This window comes from Marmota monax, unplaced genomic scaffold (genome assembly GCF_021218885.2).
Source record: "Marmota monax isolate L192 unplaced genomic scaffold, Marmota_monax_Labrador192_F-V1.1 WCK01_AAM20220418_F8-fsc00021, whole genome shotgun sequence".
NCBI classification, from domain to species: domain Eukaryota; kingdom Metazoa; phylum Chordata; class Mammalia; order Rodentia; family Sciuridae; genus Marmota; species Marmota monax.
This window is the reverse complement of record NW_026695228.1, coordinates 12,867,018-12,882,739: the sequence shown is the minus strand read 5'-3', so window position 1 is coordinate 12,882,739 and position 15,722 is coordinate 12,867,018. Positions and strand designations below refer to the sequence as shown.

The 15,722-nt window shown below is 36.1% G+C and overlaps 1 non-coding gene across 1 annotated transcript; it reads right to left on the bottom strand.

The window, feature by feature from the left end:
- Positions 1–5,719: 5,719 nt before the first annotated feature.
- On the bottom strand, positions 5,720–5,826 carry LOC124088249 (U6 spliceosomal RNA). The gene has a single exon (XR_006850316.1). It is a non-coding gene; the product is annotated as a U6 spliceosomal RNA (small nuclear RNA).
- Between the last annotated feature and the right edge of the window lie 9,896 nt (positions 5,827–15,722).

The following is a 15,722-nucleotide window of genomic DNA, read 5'->3' as shown; positions in this document are numbered from 1 at the left end:
CTAGATAGGACAAAGGGGAGGCAAGGGGGTAAAAAAAGATGATAGAATGAGATGGACATCATTACCCTAAGTACACGAATGAAGACACAAATTATGTGAATATACTTTTATACAACCAGAGATATGAAAAATTGTGCTCTATATGTGTAATATGAGTTATAATGCATTCTGCTGTCATATATAACAAATTAGAATAAAATATTTTTAAAAATAAGTTCTGTGTAGTAAGGGTCTTAAATGTATAAATCTTAGCTAAACAAATTATCAGAAAACAAGTGCACTTTTTGTATCATTTATCCCCCTTGTTTATTGCCCACATTTCTAACAGTAATTACATTAAAGAGAAGATAATAGAAGCAAGCTAGCTCAATCCATCCATCTCTCTCTCTATCTATCATCTGTCTGTTATGATCATCTCTATTCTACTTTTAAGACTTGTGTGTTGCCATATGACCCAGCTATTCTACTCCTTAGTATTTATCCAAAGGAACTGAAATCAGCTATCACTATAGTGATAGATGCATATCAAAATTTACAGTAGCACAATTCACAATAGCCAAGTTATGAAACCAGCCTAGGTATCCATTAACAAATGAGTGGATAAAGAAAATCAATCCCCTCCCCCTCTCTCACACACACTCACATACTGGAATTCTATTAAGCCAGAAAGAAAAATGTAATGATGTCATTTGTGGGTAATGAAACTAGAAAACATCATACTAAGTGAAATGAGACTTAGAAAGTCAAGAGTCATGTTTTCTCTCATATGTGAAAGGTAGAGAGAGAAAAAAAAGAATAAAAAAGGGGGATATCATGAGAATAGAAAGGAGATCAGTTGATGAGAAGTAGGGGATCAAAAGAGAGGAAGGAAAAGAGAAAAGAGACTATAAAATAAAATCAACCAAATTATGTTATATGCACGTATTAATATAACACAACAAATTCCATTTTCATGTGTAATTATTGTGCACTAATCAAAAAATACAGACATGTAAATAAATAGAAGACCAGAACAGTAGGAGGATAGTGGGAGGGAGGAGAGGAAGGAAAGAAGAGCTGGGGAATTCATGGGAGCAAATGATGTTGTGTGCACATGTGAAGTCACAATGAATCCCACTTTGCTATAAACTATAGTGCACTAATAAAAACAAAAAAGAGTTGCACAGTATTTAATATGCTCATGTACTTATTTATTTTACATTCTCCTTAAATTTAGATTGTTATTTAGATTGTTTTTGATTTTCTGAATATTTCCTTTTTTGTAGACATTTAGATCATGTGCAATCTTCTGAGCCAAACTTTTATTAGCTTTCTTGTGTATGAACTATTTTCATGAGAGAGAATATTTCCTAAACTGTATTACCTAATGGGTAAATGATGAACAGTGACTCAGAAAAGTTAATATCTTCATAGAGGTTTAAATTGCCTTCTTAAAAGGTTGCACCAATTTACGACTCCACCAGCTGTCTAAGTGAGCTCCATGTCTCCAATCACCATTATTTACATTTCTTTTAATTTATTGCTGATTTTATGTTCTTTTTCATTTGCATTTTTTTTCAATTTTTCTGAGTCTCCTCATAGAAATGCTGGTCATAAGTATTTTCCCCTTGGTTTTTGGTTTCAACTTCATATACTTTGTCCGGGCTTATATTAATAGCTTGTCTTTCCTCAATTGATTAGCAGAAGCTCTTAAATATTTGGATTAATATACATATTACAAATAATTTTCTCCCAATCTGTCACTATATGATTGTTGTGGTGGGAATTATTTCAGTATAAATTATTTTCAAAGTAATTTTCCTCATTATCAAGTTTAAAGGAAAACTTTAATCTTTTTTCCATATTTTTATTGGTACACTACTGACACATAATAGTGCAGTTTGTTGTTACTTATTAATACAAACAAACAGTATAACAATATAATTTTTTCAATGTAGCTCCCCAGTATTTCCCCTTGCCCTCCCCTCCTTCAGCCCCCTCTGTTCCCTTTCCTTTATTTTTCTGGTCTTTTATTTTCATGAGATTTCCCCCCTCTCATCTTTTTTCCCCTCTTTGCTCTCAAGCTTCCACATGTGAGAAATAACAAATGACCCTTGACCTTCTGAGTTAACGTAATGTTCTCAAGTTCCATCCATTTTCCTGCAAATAACAAAATTTCATCCTTCTTTGTAATTGAATAAAACTCCATTGTGCGTGCATGTGTGTGTGTGTGTGTGTGTACATTTTCTTTATCTGTTTAATCCATTGATAGATACCTAGATTGGTTCCATAGTTTGGCTATTGTGAATTGTGCTGCTATAAACATGGGTCTGCACGTGTCACTGTAGTATAATGACTTTAATTCTTTAGGATAAATACCAAGGAGTGGTATAGCTGGGTCACATGGTGGTTCCATGCCTAGTCTTTTGAAAAACCTCCACACTGATTTTCCTATTGGTTGTACTAATTTACAATCCCATGAACAGCATTGAAATGTTCCTTTTTCTCCACATCCTCTCTAGCACTGATTATCATTTTTATTTTTGATGACTGCCCTTCTGACTGGTGTGAGATAAAATCTCAGTGTGGTTTGGATTTGGATTTTCCTAATTGCTAATGATGTTAACTTTTTTTTTCATATATTTGCTGGTCATTTGTGTTTCTTTTTTTTTTTTTTAGAAGTGTCTTTTTTAGTTTATTTGTTTATTGATTAATTGGTTTATTTGTGATTTTTGTGTTGAGTTTTTTTAGTTTTTAATATACTCTAGATATTAATCCTCTGTCAAAAGAGTGTTAGCAAAGATTTTCTCCCATTCTGTAGGTTCTCTCTTCACATCCTTTAACTGTTTTGTGTGCTGTACTGAAGCTTTTTAATTTGATGCCATTCCATTTATTAACTCTTGATATTATTTCCTGAGCTTTAGGAGTCCTACTAAAGAAGTCCTTTTTTCTATGTTGGAGTGTTGACTCTATATTTTCTTCTAGGAGTTGCAAAGTCTCTGGCCTAACTCCTAGGTATTTAATCTATTTTGAGTTGATTTTTGTGCAGGGTGAGAGATGGGGATATTGATAAACAGTTTTCTCAGCATCATTTGTTAACCAGGCTGTCTTTTCTCCAATACATGTTTTTGGCTCCTTTGTCAAGAATCAACCCCACTGTGACTGTGTGGGTCTGTCTCTGTGTCTTCTGTTCTTTCCAGTTTGTCATTTTAATGCCAGAATATGTTTATTTTAAAGCCAGTTTTGGTTACTATAGCTGTGCAGTATAATTTAAAGTCAGGTATGGTGATGCCTCCAGCATTGCTTTTCTTGCTTAAAATGGCTTTGGCTATTCTGGATCCCATATTCTTCCAAATGAGTTTTAGGATTCCTTTTTTTTTCTAGTTCTGTGAAGAATGTCTTTGATATTTTAATGGGACTTGAACTGAATCAATGCATTGCTTTCACGAGTATGGCTATTTTTTTTATTTTTATTTTTTTTATTGGTTGTTCAAAACATTACAAAGCTCTTGACATATCATATTTCATACATTAGATTCAAGTGGGTTATGAACTCCCATTTTTACCCCAAATACAGATTGCAGAATCACATCGGTTACATATCCACATTTTTACATAATGCCATGTTAGTAACTGTTGTATTCTGCTACCTTTCCTATCCTCTACTATCCCCCCTCCCCTCCCCTCCCATCTTCTCTCTCTACCCCATCTACTGTAATTCATTTCTCTCCTTGTTTTTTTTCCCATTCCACTCACAACCTCTTATATATAATTTTGTATAACAATGAGGGTCTCCTTCCATTTCCATGCAATTTCCCTTTTCTCTCCCTTTCCCTCCCACCTCATGTCTCTGTTTAAGGTTAATCTTTTCCTCCTGCTCTTCCTCCCTGCTCTGTTCTTAGTTGCTCTCCTTATATCAAAGAAGACATTTGGCATTTGTTTTTTAGGGATTGGCTAGCTTCACTTAGCATAATCTGCTCTAGTGCCATCCATTTCCCTGCAAATTCCATGATTTTGTCATTTTTTAGTGCTGCGTAATACTCCATGGTGTATAAATGCCACATTTTTTTATCCATTCATCTATTGAAGGGCATCTAGGTTGGTTCCACAGTCTAGCTATTGTGAATTGTGCTGCTATGAACATCGATGTGGCAGTATCCCTGTAGTACGCTTTTTTAAGGTCTTCAGGGAATAGTCCGAGAAGGGCAATAGCTGGGTCAAATGGTGGTTCCATTCCCAGCTTTCCCAGGAATCTCCATATTGCTTTCCAAATTGGCTGCACCAATTTGCAGTCCCACCAGCAATGTACAAGTGTACCCTTTTCCCCACATCCTTGCCAGCACTCTTTTAACTTTTGTTTATCATGAAAGATTTTTATTTCGTTGTCATACCTCAAGCTTAATTTTGCTAGATACAAAATTCTTGGTTGGCATCCATTGTCTTTCAGTGTTTGAAATACGTTGTTCCAGGATCTTCTCGCTTTCAGCGTCTCTGATGAAAAATCCGTTGTTAACCTTATTGGTTTACCCCTGAATGTAATCTGCCTCCTTTCTCTTGTAGCTTTTAATATTTTCTCTTTGTTCTGTATATTGGATATCTTCATAACAATGTGTCTTGGCGTTGGTCTACTGTGATTTTGTATGCTTGGTGTCCTGTATGCATCTACAATTTGTATATCCGTTTCCTTTTTTATTTCTGGAAAGTTTTCTATAATTATTTCATTCAGCACGTTGCTCATTCCCTTGGTTTGAACCTCTATACCTTCCTCTATCCGGATGACTCTTAAGTTTGGTTTTTTTATGTTATCCCATATCTCTTGGATGTTTTTCTCGTGATTTTTTACCAGCCTTTCTGAGTTGGCTAGACTCTTTTCAAGATGATATATTTTGTCTTCATTATCTGACGTTCTGGCTTCTACTTGCTCCACTCTGTTAGTGATACTCTCATTTGAGTTTTTAATTTGGTTTATAGTTTCCTACATTTCTAGAATTATTGTTTGATTTTTTTTATAATCTCTATCTCCTGATAAAGATGCTTAATTTCTTCTTTTATCTGTTTATGTAATTCATTTTCAATGTGTTCTTTCACTGTTTGAATTTGCTGTCTCATATCATCTTTAAGGTTCCATTGCATCTGTCTAAGATATTCCTTGAGTTCTTTATTTGACCATTTTTCTGATGCCTCTAGGTCCTCCTGAATATTTAGGCTGTCCTGCATTGTTTGTACTCCTTTTCTTCCTTGCTTTTTCATGCTGCTCATGTTACTTCTTTTTCTGTTTGACTGCTGAGTTACTGTTTACTCCTATAAATTTATTTGATGCTTGGGAGGAAAGGTATTAGAAGGGAAGGGAAGAAGTCACTAAAGAGAATGAGAGTAAGCAGGTAGAATTCAAGGAAGGGGGAATAAGGAAATTGAAAAGAAATGAAAAGACATAAGAAAAAATAGAAAATAAAAAAAGAAAAAAAATTAAAAAAAATAATAAAAAAAATAAAAATTAAAATTAAAAAATTTAAAAAACAACAAAAAAATGAAAATGAAAAAAACCCAAATAATAATAATAAAAAATTAATAAATGCAGTCTTAGAGTTTGATTAACTTCTCTTCCAGTAGGTGGAGCTGTGCCCACCAGGCCAAGCTTCTCCTCTCAATACGCGGGAACCAATCACTGTGCAGCAGCTCCTTCTCCCAGACTGGGCGGGTCTCCAATCCTGAGTGCCTAGGGCCTTCTCTTGTGTCTAGTAAAAATATGGAACACTTCACGAATTTGCGTGTCATCCTTGCGCAGGGGTCATGCTAATCTTCTCTATATCGTTCCAATTTTAGTATATGTGCTGCCAAATCGAGTACAGTATGGCTATTTTAACAATATTAATTCTGCCTATCCATGAACATGGGCGCTCTTTCCATCTTGTAGTGTCTTCTTAGATATTTTTATTCCACGTTTTATATTTAAAAACTCATCCTGAAATAATTTTGGATTTAGAGCAAAGTTACAAAGTTAGCTCATAGGCTTCTTGTGTGCTTTTCACCCAGTTTTTCCAAACTTAGCATCTTACATCATCATTAAACATTTGTTAAGAATATAGAATGAACCTTGATACAATACTATAAACCAAATTATAGAGTCTATTCAAATTTCTTCAGTTTTCCCACTAGTGAACTTGCTGTATTTCAAGGTTTCATTCAAGATGCCATGTCATCATGTCTCACTTGCCTCCCTCAATCTGTGACAAAGTTTCAGTCTTTCCTTGTTTTTCATGATTTTGACAGTTCTGAAGAGTACTTGTCAGACTTTTTTATAGAAAGGTCATTAATTTGGGTTTGTCTCATATTTCCTCATAACTGAACTAAGATTACAGATTTTTGGAAAGAATACCACAGAAGTTAAGTGGCTTCTCGTCACATCACCGGAGCACATGTGGTTTCAGCATGGCTTCCTACAAGGGATGCTGACCTTGATCACTTGGCTAAGATAACGTCTGCCAGATTATGCTAAGTGAAGCTAGCCAATCCCTAAAAAACAAATGCCAAATGTCTTCTTTGATATAAGGAGAGTAACTAAGAACAGAGTAGGGACGAAGAGCATGAGAAGAAGATTAACATTAAACAGGGATGAGAGGTGGGAGGGAAAGGGAGAGAGAAGGGAAATTGCATGGAAATGGAAGGAGACCCTCAGGGTTATACAAAAGTACATACAAGAGGAAGTGAGGGGAAAGGGAAAAATAATACAAGGGGGACAAATGAATGACAGTAGAGCGGGTAGAGAGAGAAGAAGGGAGGGGAGGGGAGGGGGGATAGTAGAGGATAGGAAAGGCAGCAGAATACAACAGACACTAGTATGGCAATATATAAATCAATGGATGTGTAACTGATGTGATTCTGCAATCTGTATATGGGGTAAAAATGGGAGTTCATAACCCAATTGAATCAAAGTGTGAAATATATCAAGAACTATGTAATGTTTTGAACAACCAACAATAAAAAATTTAAAAAAAAAGATAACGTCTGCCAGATGGCTCCATTGTAAATTCTCTTTCCATTGTTCGTGTGTTAGACACAAGTCATTAAAGCCAGCCCACACTCAAGGAAGGAAATTAAGCTCTACCTCATAGAAGGGTGAAAAATATACATTTATTATTTGAAATTCTTCTGTAAAGAAGTTTTTTCTCTTCTGAATTTACTTATATATTTTTATTTAATGGTTCATTGGTGTAGTGTGGCTTCATGAACATTTTATTTGTTGGGCTATATGATCCAGTTTATTAGACAGATTTTAATTTTGATGCCTTTAAATTTATCAACTTTTTACCTTCTGGGTTTTGTTTGTTTTTAGTGCTTTACATCTTGTTTGGGAAGATTTATCCTACCCTGATAAGGATGGTTCTTTCCTGAAGTTTTCTCTTTGATAATTAGTATTTAATCTAAAAATAATTCAGTTCTGTGTATGACATAAATAATAAATAAATAAGTTTATTTCTTATATAAATTTTAACAGGAAGTATCAAAGCTATTGTCCTGACATCATTTGTTAACATTCTTTCTTATTCACTTCAACTGCCACTGCTGTCATGTATGAAATGGTGGTGGTGGTGGTGGTGTGTGTGATCCATTATATGCTTGTCTATTTCTACTTAATAATCTACATTGCTACTTTGCAGTATGTTTCAATATCAGGCAAAACTCCTTCATTTTTTTCTTTTCTCAAAAGAAGACAGACAAAAAATATCATGTATCCTATGAATCTGTTTATATGAAATGTTTAAATTGAAAAAAATCCATAGAGACAGAAAGTAGATTTAGTGCTTACCAACAGCTATGGAAGAGACAAACTAACAGTAACTTCTGTGACTATGGGTTTTATTTCTGGGGTGATGGAAATATTCTGGAATTAGGTAGTTGATCTGTTTATAGTATTGTATCAAGGTTCATTCTATACTCTTAACATATGTTTATGATGATGTAAGATGCTAAGTTTGGAGAAACTGGGTGAAAAGCACACAAGAAGCCTATGAGCTAACTTTGTAACTTTGCTCTAAATCCAAAATTATTTCAGGATGATTTTTTAAATATAAAACGTGGAATAAAAATATCTAAGAAGACACTACAAGAAAAAAAAAGAGCACCCATGTTCATGGATAGGCAGAATTAATATTGTTAAAATAGCCGTACTAGCCATACTTTGTCCATATACTAAAAATCACTGAATGATGTACTTTAAAAGGATAAACTTTATGGTACATGAATTATATCTAAAATTGTATTGTTAAGAGATGAGATCAAATACTGGACCCAAGGTTTCTTTTTGAGATGATGAAAATGTTCTAAAATTAAGTTTTGATAATGGCTGCATAACTCTGTAAATATACTACAAACCATCAAAATACACAATTTAAACAGGTGAAATTTATGTTTGTAAGTATTTTCATCAATGAAGGCAATTTTTGTTAATTTGATCATTAGACTTAAAATAAACCTGGAAAACAAAGAGAAATTTTGGGGGGTATTTTAATTAACACTATATTATATTAAACCATAAGTTTAAAACATGAAATAATTGTTAAACTTATGCTACTGAATTGTCCTATTGAATCAAAATGGTCTGTTTCTTTCTGGATAATTGAATAGCTTCCTTCACTCAAGTTTTGCATATATTTTAAGAGTTGTTTGTTGTTGCTATAGCTTTTGTTTCCTTTGTAAATATATCTTTTATCTTTTCCATTTTTGGTATATGAAATATAATTACATTTATGTCAATTATGCTCCTAACTACCTTATTGAATTCTTTTGTTGGTTAAATCGTTTTTATTTGATTCTGCTGAGTACCTCAGAACAAAAGTAAACAGATATATATGATATTTAATTTTAGTATTTCTCTTACAAAAAGGTATAATAGTATATGTACTTTGTTTTGTTTGATTTATTCACTTTAACAACAGTCTATCATGACGTTATTGTCAATACTTCCATTTTAAAATGAAACAATGAGGGCTTAGAAAAGTTAAGTAGTTTTTCTTGTGTCACAAAGCCAAGTGAAGTTGCTAAGAATAACTCACCTGGGGATGTGGCTCAAGCGGTAGCGCACTCGCCTGGCATGCGTGCGGCCTGGGTTCGATCCTCAGCACCACATACAAAGATGTTGTGTCTGCCAAAAACTAAAAAATAAATGTTGAAATTCTCTCTCTCTCTCTCTCTTTAAAAAAATAATAACTCACCTTTTCTATCTTGTTTATGATTATAATTTTCAATTCAGAGTTAATAGGCAAAAATAATATTTACATTTTTATTTTCTAGAAATATTACTGCTTCCCAGGAAGTATATCCCACCTTTGTTTAGAGACATAAATAATAGGTTTAATGAGAATTTGGAATAGCTTTAATACTTCCTGTTATGGCAAAACTTACTTCTTCAGATTTATTTTTTTTTCAGAGTTGAAAATACTCTGCAAGATTATTTGCTTCCATACCATCCCACACTCCTTCTGTTTATTCCTACTTTAGGCTTCCCAGCTGAAATGCATAATGCCTACAAAATCTTTACAATTTAATGTATTAGAGAGTTAACATTTCCACCAAAATCATAGCAACTGAAGCAACTTATATGGTCTTCTTTTTTTAAAAAAAAAAGAATCTTTTTTCCAACAGTTAGACAAATTATATTTTAGCTCTATCTACAGAAAGGTATGCATGCACAATCTTGTATATTATGAATATACAAATTCATTTAAAATACCTTTCAATCACAGAATTAGTTTGGGAGGGGGGAGTAACCCAGTCCACTCGTGAGTGGAGAGTGTGTACCCATCTCTCAGCACACTGATTAGCTAATAACATCCTTTCTTCATTGTTTAGCCCCAAAGACCCTAATATGACAACATAAAGTACAAAGTTTCTCTCTAGAATTAACGTGATCCCTCTCGAATTCTGACAGAATGTCCTCAGCTCTCAATATTAGACACACCTACATCATTCACCTTCTGTGAATCAACTGAGAAAACCCACATGTGAAAAGTGTTAGCAATTAAATGTCAGGAGACCAATCCGAGTCTGCAGAACAAAGGTCCCTTATCAGTTTGACTTTCTCTACGATGCATCTCTACTTCATGCACTCAGTGATATTCAAGATGGGTATCCATGCAAGTTTTAAGAAAATCTAGGTCTGAAAAAAAATTGCACTGGAGGAAATAATATGATCACTGAGTTCTAAAACATAATGAATCTCTTAGACTCTTGCATGATAATATCATAGCATCCATACACATTAATAGTTTTCTCTATGTGTTTTAAATTATTTAATATTTACCCCTTTCTTCCTCTTATCTAATTGTATTGGGTATTATTTATATTACTTATATTAGTTACATAGTCATAGTGATAATAAGAGTTCTTAAATTGTTCTTGACTATCATTTTTGTCACTATTTTTAAGTGAATTGGTTTAAAGACTGTCTTCCTGTTCTTCCCTCTGTCCTCCTTTTTTCATTCCTTCCTTTCATCCCTTTCTCCCTCCCTTCTTCTCCCTCCCTCCTTCCTTCTTTCTTGACTTCCTGCCCTCCTCCCTTTAGATGATGCATTTTCTGCCAGGTTTTGGCATCTGAGTAATGGTGGCCTCTGCAGTCTTACTTACATTTTTTATGTTTAAGAGTATTGGGATTAACGTACCTCCTCAGTATGACAGCTAAAGGGGATAATGCTTATAAAGACCTTAGATCAGTGGCTCACATATGGTGAGCACTCTACTAAGATGGAACATGCTAAGACATAAGCTCCAGGGTTCTGTTTGATTTTGACATGTGTTAAACACATCATTATAGACGTTCATGTAGGAAAAAGATGGCCCAAAATTCTTGGCTAGGAAGAAAAGTAAAATATTCATTGCTTTTAATCGGATCACAAAAGATTTGCAAAAATGGAGGTGTGATTCTAAATTAGAGCACTGGCAGTATCAAGACCTAAGTCCTCTGTAGTGCCTTCAGCTCATAAAGTAACTCAGTAACCCACTGCTATGGCTGCTCTTGGTATTCACTCAGACACTGTTGCTCAGTTGGTTCACAGATGCCTCTTCTTCAAACGATGCCCTCAGCTAGAGAGAAGTTGCCCTGTCAGGAGGTTATCATTCCTGCCCACAGCGGTCCAAATGTAATGACTGACTGACACAGATGCAAATGGCTCCTTGACTCATTGTGGGACCAAATCTATGGTGAAATTCACAGTTCCTTGTGGGACCAGATCAATGCTTGATGCAGCTGGGATCACATTCTTGTTTAGTTCCTTGTCCTACCTTCCTTTACTTTTCTCTTTCCCCTTCAAGTTTCTCCCGAGAGTACAGCCTTGATAAATTCTGTGCACACAAACTCCAGTCTTGGACTCTGCTCATAGTGAAACTAACTTAAAGAGAGCCACTTTGTGGGAGGTGATCCTGTGGGCATGGATGTTGGCAGGAAATAAGAAAGAAAGAAAAGCCCAGCACAGTGATGCACACCTACAATCTCAGAGACTCTGGAGTCTGCGACAGGAGGATTGCAAGCTTGAGGTCAGCCTCAACAACTTACTGAAGCCTAAGCAACTTAGTGAGAGATTGTCTCAAAATAAGAAATAAAGCAGGGGTAGGGGGAGGTGCTGGGGTTGTAGCTCAGTGGTTAAAGCGCTCCTGGGTTTAGTCCCCAGTAGGGAAGAAAAGAAGGAAGGAAGGAAGGGAGCGAGAGAGGGAGGGAGGGAGGGAGGGAGGGAGGGAGGAAGGAAGGAAGGAAGGAAGGAAGGAAGGAAGGAAGGAAGGAAATTTGCTGTCAGGATTCTGAAAGAAAAGGAGAAAGTTAGCCAGAGCCAAGCTGAGAGCTGACCAGCCACTGGTCTGGGCTGGGTTTTTCCTCTCGATACTTCTGTGGGTTCCATCCATACACGCCCATCACACTTTGGCTTGTCCCATGTTCACGTCCACTGCACCCAAAGACCTCTTTGTCTTTAATTGGCATGACTTTTAAAACCAACCATCTCACCAGCATTTTGAAAACATTCCACTGAATTTTTTTTCTTGCAGAAATCACAGCTACTAAAGCTGTTGTAGGGTTTCCTCCTTTAAAAAATAATCTATCTTCTAGCAGACAGAAAAATTATATTTTTGGCTCTGTCTATAGGAAAGTACACATGCAGCAACATTGTGTTTTACTAATGTAAATAAGGGATCTCTGCAGGTACTCTGATTGTAATTGTAGGTGTTAGATCTTTGGAAGACCTTTGGCATGGACATGGGTCATGCTCTTCTGTTTTCACACGTGTAAATGTGAACAGTATCTGCCATAAGTGGGGATGTTTTATGCTTTTCAAAGCTCTGTCACACACAGTAATGTAATGTTCCCAACAAAACTCTTTGGTAGCGATAATATAGGAAAATAATAGTGCTTTTCAAATGGAGAAAAATTCATTGTAGTTTGGAACACAGGCTCTAGAGTCAGACAGTTTCAGGTCCCAGGTTTGATAAAGAATGTTCTTGCATATCAGATAAGTTTAACGAACATACACCTGGGGTGGCATTATGCTCCTTGAAACAAAATTTGGTAAATTGGCTGTACAATTTTAAGTTTTAAATCAACTACCTTAGAATTCACCAATTTGATAAGCATTTTTTTGAGTTACAAGAGTATGCAAAGCTTTGTGAGCAGTACTGAGGAGATAGCAAGCCCTGAGAAACATGGACACAGATTAAACTCAGTTTAACTTTGTCAGGGAGATGAATAAGCAAGTAAACACACATAAAAATCTGTGTTGTAAAAAATATTCTGGAAGAAACTAACAGGGTGACCTGAAAGACAATGAACTGCTTTGGATTTGTAGGTGGGAATTTTAGTTTGGGTTTCTGCAGAAGAAAACCTGACCCAGAGCTTAATGAGCCGTTGGTTTAACTGGGAGGTGGAGAAAATATGCATAGGGCAGTAAGAAGGTGAGCCAGGGAAGGGAAAGCAGACAAGTCAGGATGTGCAACCACTATGGGTACCTGGTGACTGATCCCATGAGGCAATTCCTGAGCTGATGTAAAACGCAGAACTTAGAATTGTTCTTCTAGAAAGCAAAGGAATATAAAGTGTTAATATAATAGTTCCTGTCAATCATAGGTTGAAGACTGCTCCTGGTGATAATTCTCCATTTCTTCTGTGGACTGAAAAAGTAGATTCTAGACACTAGAAAAAGTTCTCAGCAAAGAAAGGCAGGTGCTACCAGTTGGAAGTTGGATGGGCATGCATTGGTGATGGGGTGGGGGGCAAGAGCATATAGGCAGATCAACACAACCTCCTGCAACAGCTGATGACTTAAAAACATTAATTGAAGTAAACCTGAAATTTCCATTTGAATCAACTGCCTTAGAATTCACCAATTTGACAAGCATTTTTTGAGCTACAAGTGTATGCAAAATGGAAAATTAGATAAATTTATCAACAAAATGGAATTATTGGATTTTTCTTCCAAGGATTATTCTTAAAGTTTTTTTTTTTTAAAGACATGTGAGATGCAAATAGAAGAACCAGCATTATTGTAGTACTGTTAAACAAGTTCTGGATAGTGTACTTAGTGACCGGGGTGCCCAAAGTCCTATTGACAAGAGAAGGGTTGGTGAATATCTGAACAGACACACTGGGCATTCTGCTGTTCTATACTTTCATGGGAACTGGGAAGACAGACAAACACAGGGAAAAAAATCAGAGAGCAAGAATGAGAAAGACAAAAGAAAAAATCCTTAGACCTCCTTCCTTACTCATTACATTTCATTCTGAGAGAAGCACTTTCCGCACACAGTGGAAGCAGAGGGAAAGCTATTGCCAGGGAGGGGTGCACTGTAGGGCTCAGGTGGCCCTTGGTATGGAAAAGGGGTGCTGAGCAGCTTGAGTACCTGGTGGAGGTCTCCTCTGCAAATCCCTCTTGACAGATATTCCTTCAGAGCCCAGAATGTGAGGGATAGGATGACCATTCTACTTAACTCAGGTTTTAAAATGGAAAGTTCTACATCCTGGGATCTCCCTCATTCCCAGGCAAACAAAGAGTTGGGCACCCTGAGGAATCTGGAATTTCTGGATCTCACAGCAACCATTAAGCTATTGTTAATATTTGTGTTTTTTGCTGATCAAATTTATTAACCTAATTCTGTACCTTTAGTGTCATCAAGATATGCTTGGCGATGACCATGAGCTGGTTTAGTTTATTACATATATGATCTTTAAACAAAACTAACTTTTCAACAAGACTGCTAATTTGGGGCTTCTGTCCAGCAACAAGGAAGATCAAACTCACATGTATTTAATTTACATTTTGTGCAAAACAGTTGAATGTGTTTCTATACCTAACATTCTGTTTACTTTTGGGAAACCAAAATCCTAATTCAGGAACATTTAAATGTTCTGACAATTGTGTATTTAGTTGTGTCAAATTCTCCAGGTAATTATGTCAAAACCTAAAATTTCAACATCTGCAGTCATTCTGCAACTTGCTAAACTTGGTAATTATGATGAGAATATGCAAAGACTAAATGTTATAGTCTAGATATGATATATCCCCAAAAAGCTAATATGTGAGATAATGCAAGAAAGTTTAGAGGTGAAGTGATTGGGTTGTGAGAGCCTTAACCTAATAGATGTGTTAATCCACTTGAATGGATTATCATTGTAATGGGCCTTACCATTGTAACTTCTACATGTATGTCATTGAGCAGTTCATATTTAAGTCCTTATGGATCCACTTGAATGGATTAACAGGGTGATAATTATAGGCAGTTAGGGTATAGCTGGAGGAGGTAGATCTCTGGGGGTATATCTTTGGAGTATATATTTTGTTCCTGGTGAGCAGAACTCTCTCTGCTTTCTGATTGCACATTCTGAGCTGCTTTCTTCCACCACAATCTTCTGCCATGATGCTCTGTCTCATCTTGGGGCCCAGAGCTATGGAGACAGGCATCTATGAACTGAGACTTTAAACCACAAGTCCCAGATAAACTTTTCATCTTTTAAAATTGTTCTTGTCAGGTCTTCTGGTCACGGGAGCAAAAAAGCTGACTAAAACAGTGCTGATATAAATGTCCTAGGGCCTTACCATTGTAACTTCTGCATGTATGTCATTGAACAGTTCATATTTCCTTTCTGGAACTAGGAAATTCTCCAATACAGAGCCTTGAAAACATAATGAACTTTGACATGCAAATAAATCCCTTATTGTGCAAGTGCAAGCCATTGGCTCTTCTAGGATGTTATGTTTGATTTCCAAGTTGGCAGAACAAGGTTTCCATAGTTGGGTAGAATTTTAATCTATAAAGGAAGGATCTTTAATGGTCTGTCACTAAAATTCAGTGTAAATAAGATCAACAGATGAGAAGCTTGGTGAGAGTCAGGGACAGAGAGACAGGCCAGACATTTCATAGAGTGAACTGACTTCATGAGCAGAGCTCAGCCACATGTGGTCTTGGACAGTGTGGAGCCTGTATGACAGAGTCTCTCCTTTTTTGTCCTATAGGATCTTGGGTAATAGGGACTCAACGAATGAGCCTGTGTCTCAGGCTTGGTTGTAGGTCAGGTCGGTAATCCTTAAGATCCAGTGAGTACCCTCCCAGGAAATGAGGAAAGGGGGCTGTGGAGTGAGGTAGGTGGGGTATGAGAGCTACATCCTTTTTCCTGAGTATCACTACTTGCATTTTTTCCAGGACCAAGCCCACTGCAAACTTGGAGGTTTACACAGTTCTTGAAGATGTCTGGGAAGCATCCCCTCACT